General features: G+C 42.9%; 1 long non-coding RNA gene across 2 annotated transcripts in view; it reads right to left on the bottom strand.

Annotated features, from left to right (window-relative positions):
* Positions 1 to 532: 532 nt before the first annotated feature.
* The window catches only part of LOC123608735, a 147,353-nt gene continuing 138,510 nt past the window's right edge, over positions 533 to 9,375 (bottom strand). For both annotated transcript variants that reach the window (XR_006717402.1, XR_006717401.1), the window contains one exon: positions 533 to 1,045. This is a non-coding gene — a long non-coding RNA (uncharacterized LOC123608735). The remainder of the gene's footprint in view (positions 1,046 to 9,375) is intronic.

Genomic DNA, 9,375 nt, shown 5'->3' with positions numbered 1-9,375 from the left:
GAAGGCACAGTACCTGCATTGGGAAGAGCATAAGTTGTAGAGCCATATGGACTTAAGTTCACGAACTCCATCACTTCTTAGTATGTAGCCTTGGGCAAACCATTTATCCTCTCCAGCCTCAGAGAGCTTGCTTTCTTATCTGTGAAATAGGGACAGGGCGAATATCCTCTTGTAGGGAGGATTACTGTAACCAGACTGAAGGAAAGGTAGAAAACTCAGCTAGCACAATGCCTGGCACACAGTAAGTCAGTAAATGATAGTTACAGCTGCTATTGCCATTTTTAAAAAAAAAAAAATTTTTTTTTCAACGTTTATTTATTTTTGGGACAGAGAGAGACAGAGCATGAACGGGGGAGGGGCAGAGAGAGAGGGAGACACAGAATCCGAAACAGGCTCCAGGCTCTGAGCCATCAGCCCAGAGCCTGACGCGGGGCTCGAACTCACGGACTGCGAGATCGTGACCTGGCTGAAGTCGGATGCTTAACCGACTGCGCCACCCAGGCGCCCCGCCATTTTTAATACAAGCAGTGACAGTAAAGGTAATTTTAAAAGCTGAATGATTTGGGGAGGTTAGTATTAGAAGACTCCTTCCCTGAGGGACCTACTGACTCAATAGGTAGAGCATGTGAATCTTGATCTCAGGTTGTGAGTTCAAACCCCATGCTGAGTACTGAGCTTACTTAAATTACAAACAACAACAATAAAAAACCGCTCCTTCCCTAATGCCAGGGAAGTTGATGGAATAGCCATATGGATATACAAAATATGGCAGCTGGCATTGGCTGGCCATTCCTATTCCTCTTTCCTCCTTGTTCCTTTACTGTGGAGGCCAGGAAACCTCCTGGCAACAAAAGATTTCCATAAGGCACAGTCCTGGCCAATGAGATGTGAGCAATGATGTTTGTTTGTTTGTTTGTTTCCCTGATAAAGACATCGCTAGTGCCACTCTTCCTTTCCTTTCTTTTGCCTTGAATGTGAACGTGATGCTTGGAGCAGAGGCAGCCATACTGCAGCCATGAAGCAACATGCCACGTGGTAATGATGTCTGGAGAGAATAAAAAAAAATATTTTTGGTTCTCACTGACATTATTTAGCTGCTGTACCAGTCCTGGGTTACCTTCTTATAGACATCTTTTATAAGAAAAATACCCTTCTATTTGTTTAAGTGACTCAGATGGGTTTTCTGTTGTTTACTGCTGAAAACATTCTTATCTGATAAAGAGTTTTATGATAAGCTTCTGAAATACCTTGCTGACGTAGCAGAAAGATTCACAATCACTTTGACTTCCTAATCAACTTCTCAGAAGCATAAGCTTTGTAGGCATTAAAAAATCCTAAATATTTTAACAAAATGGACATCTATCTATGCATGTATGACTCACACACACACACACACACACACATATTTATATAGTAGCTTATAAAACCTGAGAGGTTTGCTTTAGATGCAATTCTTGACTTTGAGAGTACACATGTACATCACAATCATGGTGGATCTCTTTAAACATGTCCTTGCCTGGAGACAGCCCCTCAGATGAGGTCAGAGCATCACAAAGGTTTAAAGCTACACAGATATCTGTGAGGGAGAGGACCAAGTGAGAACTATGCCAGAACCTTCTTTAGCAGAGACCTAAGCTTAATAAATCCAATCTCTTAGTTACTAACACCTCCAAGAGTCAGACCAGAAAGGTAAAGTAGCCTTTCGAGCAGCATGGCATAGCTCTACTATTTAATTCAATAGAATTATTATACATAAATTTTTAAAAAGTTGTCAGACTCCATAAAACACAGGATTTATGTATGATCCCCTACTGTAAGTTGCACAGACTTCCTCTTTAGTTTTGTCTAATATTTGGTCTGGATAAGCCAGCATTCAACCAGCATAGGGACCAGAAATACCAGAACTACTACATTATGACCTTATTTAAATAACTTGGATGACCATGATAGAAACTCGATAAAATAGGATGGAGTTCATCAGCAAAGTCCCACATATGGACAGACTAGAGCTCCTCTGATGAGAAGACAGTCAGCTAGCTCCTCATCTTTGGAAATGTTGCTATAATGTGATAGAAAGTGCCCACATGGTATGATCAGAGTCACTCACATTGCTGACCCAACATGTCTTCTTTCAATTTGTAATTTTTCAAATTATATGTAGTTTTTTGGCCAGTATTACGTATTTGCTTGAATTTCCTGTATAGATTTTAAATGACATATTTATATGCATAAATAAATATGCATAAGGTCTTGAGTTTTTTGTTTTTGTTTTTAGCCAACAGCAAAATGTGTGTTTTATCAGCCATATCTGTTAGCTTTTCAATTAGGCTTCTATTCTAGGACTTGGTGGCAAGTTATTGCTAAATAATCTTAGGTTCCTGGGGTGCCTAGGTGGCTCAGTCGGTTGAGCGTCAGACTTTGGCTCAAGTCATGATCTCACAGCTCGTGAGTTCGAGCCCTACGTCGGGCTCTGTGCTGACAGCTTGGAGCCTGGAGCCTGCTTTGGATTCTGTATCTTCCCCTCTCTCTGCCCCTAACCCACTTGCATTCTGTCTCTGTCTCTCTCAAAAATAAACATTAAAAAATAAATTAATTAATTAATTAAATAAAATAAATAATCTTAGGTTCCTATCTAGAGTAGTACCGTGTTAATTCTTTAATCAACCACCTTTGAGAAATAACGGCTGGAGTCCACACTATGTAACTGTTGACACAATTTTACAGCAGCCCTTCCTCACACTGCATCTTTAGTTTTCACTAGTAATAATAATGGTAAAACTTTAATGAGCCCTAACAGTATATGTACTGTATTCTTTCTGGGCATTATTTTATTTAATCCTCACTGCAACCCAGTGAGGGAAAGTAATGTTATCATGATCATTTTAGAGATGAGTAAACTGAGTTTAGGAAGTTAAACTACTTTGAAGTCACAAAGCCCGAGGCTGGTAGAGCCAGGCTTTGAAACTTGGTAATTTTTAAATTAAAAAAAAAAAATTGCTATGGGGCACCTGGATAAGTCAGTCAGTTGAGTGTCCAACTCTTGATTTTGGCTCAGGTCATGATCTTGTAGTCGTGAGATAAAGCCCTGCATTAGGCTCTGTGCTGAACATAGAGCCTGCTTGGAATTCTCTCTCTCTCTCTCTCTCTCTCTCTCTCTCTCTTCAAAACAATTTGTTATAAACCTAGGTAATTTTTTATACCAAAGCCCACCCTCTTACCCATCATGCTGTGTTATTATCAACCATATTTTTCTTTGGGCATATTGTAAGAATTTTTAACAATTCTTCTATTATAAATCACCTTCAACAAATCTTTTAGCCATATTTTGCTCCAGCATCAACTTTAAAAATCTTTTCCAAACAGATAAGGCCATGGGTCTGTTGTCATACTTCATTCTATGATCACGCTAGCTGTGAAGTCAGTTCCACAGATGCTGGTGTGATGGAATGAACATAAGTTTTAGAGTCAGATGCTTTGCTTCTGTGACCCAGGCTGGACATTTAATCTCTTTAAGCTACACCATGAACATCTCTAAACGGGAGGTATTCACACTGCCTTCTTGCCCCCCAGGGTTATGCTGATGGCTACTCAAGTCAGTGCAGGTAGGAAGCGCTGTGAGAACTATAGGGACACTTCCATATTTTGCAGCTTTCTTTCAACACAACTCTCCTGACTAGTTTCACTCTAATTCATGGTCACAAGTCTCCAGTGCCCTTTAGCACCACCTGGGAGCTCTGTCACACTCTCCAAGTGTTTGCTCTCCCGTTCTTCTAAGTGACTGTTGTACATCTCTTTTCACACTGTCCCCACCCCAGTGTTAACCGGTGACCTTGCCTCACTCTTCCTCAAGAAAACTGAAGTGACCAGAAAGGCCTCCCTTGTCATGTGAGCACCCAAACTACTGCCCTAAGCCTTCAATGGCTTCCTTCAGATCACCAAGGATCAGGTGTCCCACTCTCTTCAAACCAACTGTCCCCCCCCGCCCCGGCTCCCATCCTCCCTCACCTGTGTCAGGGACTTTGTTCCTCCAATTTTTCCTTCTCTTCAGCATCATCCATTTCACTCCCTCTACCAAAGCATGATCTTGTAATTCCCATAGTAAAAATATAGATAGAAAAGCAGTCCTCTCTTGGCCCCATATCCCCACACAACCACACCCCATTTCTCTGCTCTCCTTAACAGCAATACTTCCTGAAGTAGTTTCTTATGGTCACTGCCTCCACTCTCTCCTCCCATACTCCCTCCTCAGCCCACTTCTGCTGGCTTCCTGTTCTACTGTGCTTCATGTTATAGAAGGCAGTGAGCATCCCTGCCCTCATTATACTTGGCCTCTCAGCAGACGTCAACAGGGTCCATCACTCCCGCTTTTTAGAACACCTTCTTCTGACTCTCAACACACTCTGCAGGTTCTGCTTCCCACTTGCCAGTTGCCTCTTGTTCAGCTCTTTCACTAAATGTACTTCATTTTTCTGACCTGCAAGTGTCAGAGTGGCCCAGGGTTTGTGCAATGATCCCTTCTCTTCCAGGTCTGCACCCACTCTCTAAATGGTCTCATCCAGTATTAGGGCTTTAAATATCATCCATGCACCTGCCACTGCCTGCACCAACTATTTGGACTATTAAGCACTGCCACACAGATGTCAAAGCAGGCCTCTCAAACTTATGGCCCATCACAGTTCTTGAATTTCCCTTCCAATTTTCCACCAGTCTTCTCTTAGTAAATGGTACCATAATGGTATCACCAATTGGTGTCATTAAAAGGTAACACTTGCTCATGAAAAAAATCTGGAAATTACCCTTGATAACTTTTTTTTGCATCATCCCCACATCCAAACTATCAGCAGAACTTTTTTTAAAAATTTTTTTAACGTTTATTTATTTTTGAGACAGAGAGAGACGGAGCATGAACGGGGGAGGGTCAGAGAGAGAGGGAGACACAGAATCTGAAGCAGGCTCCAGGCTCTGAGCTGTCAACACAGAGCCCGACGCGGGGCTCAAACTCATGGACCGTGAGATCATGACCTGAGCTGAAGTCAGACACTGAGCCACCCAGGCGCCCCTATCAGCATAGCTTCTTAAGTCCACCTGTAAAAGATAGCCTGAATCTATCCATTTCTCCCAATCCCTCTGCTGACACACTTTGGAATCAAGCTGTCCTCACCTCTCTTGTGGAATACTTCAATAGCTTCCTAACTGTTCTCCTTGCTTTGTTCAAATCCTTCTCGTGGTTTGGAGATCCCTATACGATCTGGCTTCTTGCCTGCCTCTCAGATCTCACATCCTATCATTTTTTCTCACTTACCCTGCTCAAACCCAGGCCGGGGGGTCTTTCTGTCCCTAAAACATACCAACCTCATGGTCAACTTATAGCCTGGAAGCTGGTTCTCTACCTGGAATGCTCTTCCCTTCTACTTTGCATACTTGGCTCTTCCTTGACATTCAGTCACTGGCTTCAAGGTCACCTCCTCAAGGAAGCTTTTCCTCACCAACCCATTCTCTTCCTCTCTAATCCCACCCAGTAGTAATTCTTTTTTTTTTTTTCTTCTTAAGTTTATTTATTTACTTTGAGAGAGAGAGCGCACAAGCAGGGCAGGGGCAGAGAGAGAGGGTGAGAGCAAATCCCAAGCAGGCTTCACACTGTCAGCACAGAGCCCAATGTGGGGCTCAAATCCACGAACCGTGAGATCAAGACTAGAGCTGAAATCAAGAGTCAGATGCTTAACCAACTGAGCCACCCAGGTGCCCCTCACCCAGTAGTAATTCTATGCAGACCCACTTGCCTCTCCATGCTTTTCTCGTTTATCTTATGCCTCCACTGAGCTGTTAGCCCAAGAGCAGATATTTTGCCACATTCGTATCTGTATCCTTTACGCTTAGGAAGTACTGGCTCAATAAATAGTTGCTGAACAAAGCAGAGTGTTTGTTATGTACTTCAAAAATTATGTATACTACCTTCCATATTAAAATAAGTCTCCTAGCAATAGAGAGATTCTTCCTCTCACCAGTCGCGAGTACTCTTTCCTACATAACTCCAGAGTTTTCCGTCCTGGGGATCATTCTGGTTATATTCTGAGCAATAGATATTTTGTTTCTGTTCCTTTTTTCTAGGGAGCCAAAGCTCATTAAGCCCCTTCCCCATTAGGACCCTTGGGGACCAAGGCAATTACTAAGAGGACAATGGGCATTATGTGCTCCTACACTTCCCAGAAACGATGCCTGCATCTCATAAATGGCAGGGCCTCAGTATGCGGTGATCATTTTTATCCTCATTGTTTTGACACCACTGATGAAATATCTTCCTATGCCAATTGCTAAAAGCCAGGCAATAGCAATAGTTGTCATAAGTTAGGGACCAGAAGAGAAGTTTGATCCTGCTGTCTCCTGCCAACTCCGAGTGGGGTCTCTGATTTGCCATTTGAGTTCTCTGTGGCAGCTGCTTCCCTTTGAATTTAGAGTGACTCTTTCAACTTTGTGAATGAAGCATGGGGCCTGCAGAATCAGAAACCTGGGCCTCCGTCCTGCTGGTAACCAGTCTTCACAATTTCCTGTGTTAGTCACATTCACGAGCTGCGGTGAAACTCTAAGGACAATGTGTTGTAAAAGAGACATGATCTGATCCATAAAATTCATCCCTGTCATCATCTCTCATCCACTCCAGGAAGCCTGTCAATAGGACTGCCCTTCAGAATTGTCCCCAATTGCTTAGGAATATCGTATCTCCCTGTTAAGCCACATAAAGGGAGCTAGCTCCACCAGGGAGGATGGGAGAGATGTGTGCTGGCATAAAAACCAAGTCTCTCCCAGTGTCTGCGATCCCCGAGAGGTCGCGCCGCTTGCTGCAGCTTCGTGGGAGCAGATGTGTGTGGTGAGGGTTGCTGCTCGGAGGTACCACTGGGCAGATGGATTCATTACACCACCTAATGAAAAGCAGTGATTCGCTGTGGCCTGAGGGAAGGCAGGTTAGAGTCATAAAGATGATATAGGGGCTTGGACGTGTGTGAATGCAGAGATGTGCAGATGGGAAAATGACAGGATGGTCCAGGTGACAAGACGCTCGTGCTTCTCTCAGAACTGCCAAGAGAGCTCCACCTGCATCAGGTTCACGTCCACACGCTGCTGCATGGGAGCCAGTGTGACTAGCAGCCTCGAGGTGCCATGACCGTTGGCAATCACTGGCAATTAAACAAACCCAAATTGAAACAATGGATGGAAATAAACAGTGGACTTAGAAGGGTACAGTGTGGTGGTATCTTGTTTCCTATTAATTACCAACTGGTGACCTTGGGCATTTTAATTAACCTCTTGAGCCTCAACTTACCCATCTATAAAATGTAGGCAATAATAGGATCTCATATGGTTAACGTGAGAGTTAAATGTTAACATATACAAAAGTCCTTAACACCACCAAGGTACAGGGTCAGCCTTCAATAAATGGTAGGTATCATTGCTATTTTTATTTAATCATTAGGCACCTAAATAACCTCCATTGCATCACTGCTGATTTAATTAAATTGAAATCCTTTCTGAAGCTTACATAGCCTTTTGTGAATTGGCCCTGTGTCTCTCAGATCTCGCCCCATATCACTCTTTCTTGACCACCCTGTTTGAACCACAGCAGAAGTCTTTTTGTCCCTGAAACATACCAAATTCACTCTCATCTTAACGTCTTTCTATAGATTAGAAAAATAGGCCTATATGCCATGTTTATTTGCTCAGTAAGGAGTGTAATAGTCAATATAACAAAGACCGAATTCCAAGTACAGGGTCCAAGAGAATATATTGATAGAAGGAAATAAACTTTCCTAATATAGAACATCTTGGATTTCAGTGCCTGCAAGCAGGAAATCAGTTTTATAAAGTTGACAGACCAAGCAAGGTGCTTACGATCTCTTGGACATAGAGAGAACTGTATCTAGATAAGCAGTTGGTTAGCCCTATTGTGCCAATGAGACAATTGAGTTTTAGAGAGGATAACCTTGCAAGAAACAACTTGTAATTAGTGGAGCTGGGTGTGGAACCCATGCCTGGCTTCAAGAGTGCTTCTCTTTAACTATAATCCTCTACTGGCATAGAGATTTTCAACATAGGTTCTCTCATTATTTTGGAGGGACAGCAGATCCTATTCCACCTATGGAAAGAGCTTTCTAACCAGGAGAGGCCATTCAGAAAACTAACACTGAGTCATTATACTTATCCTGAAACATTGGTCTCATACAACTTGCCTCCCCAGAAAAATGGCTTAGAGAACCAACCTGGACTCTGCCCCCACAGGTCCCTTGGCTCTCCTGGCACTGGATCTGCTTCCTGAAAACCCAGTTCCCCTGACCCTCAGCAGCCTCAGGCACTGTGATCCAAATTTCCATCCAGAGTCCCTTCTTCTATCTTTTCTCTCCTCACCTCTTGGCACACACTCTTTCTTCCTTTACCAAAGATCTCCTAGTAGCCATTATATCCCTTGCTACTTAAAGTAGAATTCGTGGCATCCCCCAGAGGCTTGTTAGAAATGCAGAATCTCAAGTCCTCTGCCTTGTGAATCTGAATCTGAATTTTAAAAAGATCTTCAGATGATCCATAGTCCATTAAGGTTTGAGAAACACTGATCTTGCCTATTTCTGGACAAAGCCTCCACCAATTCCAAAGGTAATAAATTAACCCATTGGGTCTGTCACTCTGACTTCCCAGCCCCTGTACAATCTGAACATCTGCCTCCAAAAGCCCAAATCAGCATTTTACAGTTTCACCTGGCTTCTCTGCTGCTTCTTCCATAAGCCCAATGTTTCAACCCAGAGGCAATTAATTGGATTTTCTGAATGAGAGCAAAAGAGTGATGACAGACCATCCCTAATAGTACTTAGGGGTGTTACTCACATGTCAATTGATATGAGCCTCAGTCATTATTATTGAGTAATATGGCATAGATAGATATGAATTCAGTACACCGTCCTGTGCTAGGGAAGTATAGTGATTTCCATTTAGGAAATAGACACAACAAGCAGGGAGTTGGGTCATAAGCTTATCCTGCCTAGTTCTGATGTCCTCTTGCTAATGATGCCTAATTTTGTCCAGCCCTTAAGTTCAATGGCTGGTACAATAATCCATTTTGTTTTATTATTTTTTAAATGTTTATTTAATTAGTATTTTTTTAATGTTTATTTATTTTGAGAGAGAGTGCAAGAGCAAGCACAAGCGGGGGAGGGGCAGAGAGAGAGAGAGAGAGAGAGAGAGAGAGAGAGAATCCCAAGCATGCTCTGTGCAGTCAGTGCAGCGCCCAATGCAGGGCTCGATCTCATGAACTGTGAGATCATGACCTAAGCTGAGATCCAGGGTGGAATCCTGAGCTGAGATCCAAACACTTAACCGACGGAGCCACCCAGG

This window comes from Leopardus geoffroyi, chromosome B2 (assembly GCF_018350155.1).
Source record: "Leopardus geoffroyi isolate Oge1 chromosome B2, O.geoffroyi_Oge1_pat1.0, whole genome shotgun sequence".
Classification (NCBI taxonomy): Eukaryota; Metazoa; Chordata; class Mammalia; order Carnivora; family Felidae; genus Leopardus; species Leopardus geoffroyi.
The sequence above is the reverse complement of the archived record's forward strand: the minus strand, read 5'-3'. Positions and strand labels throughout refer to the sequence as shown.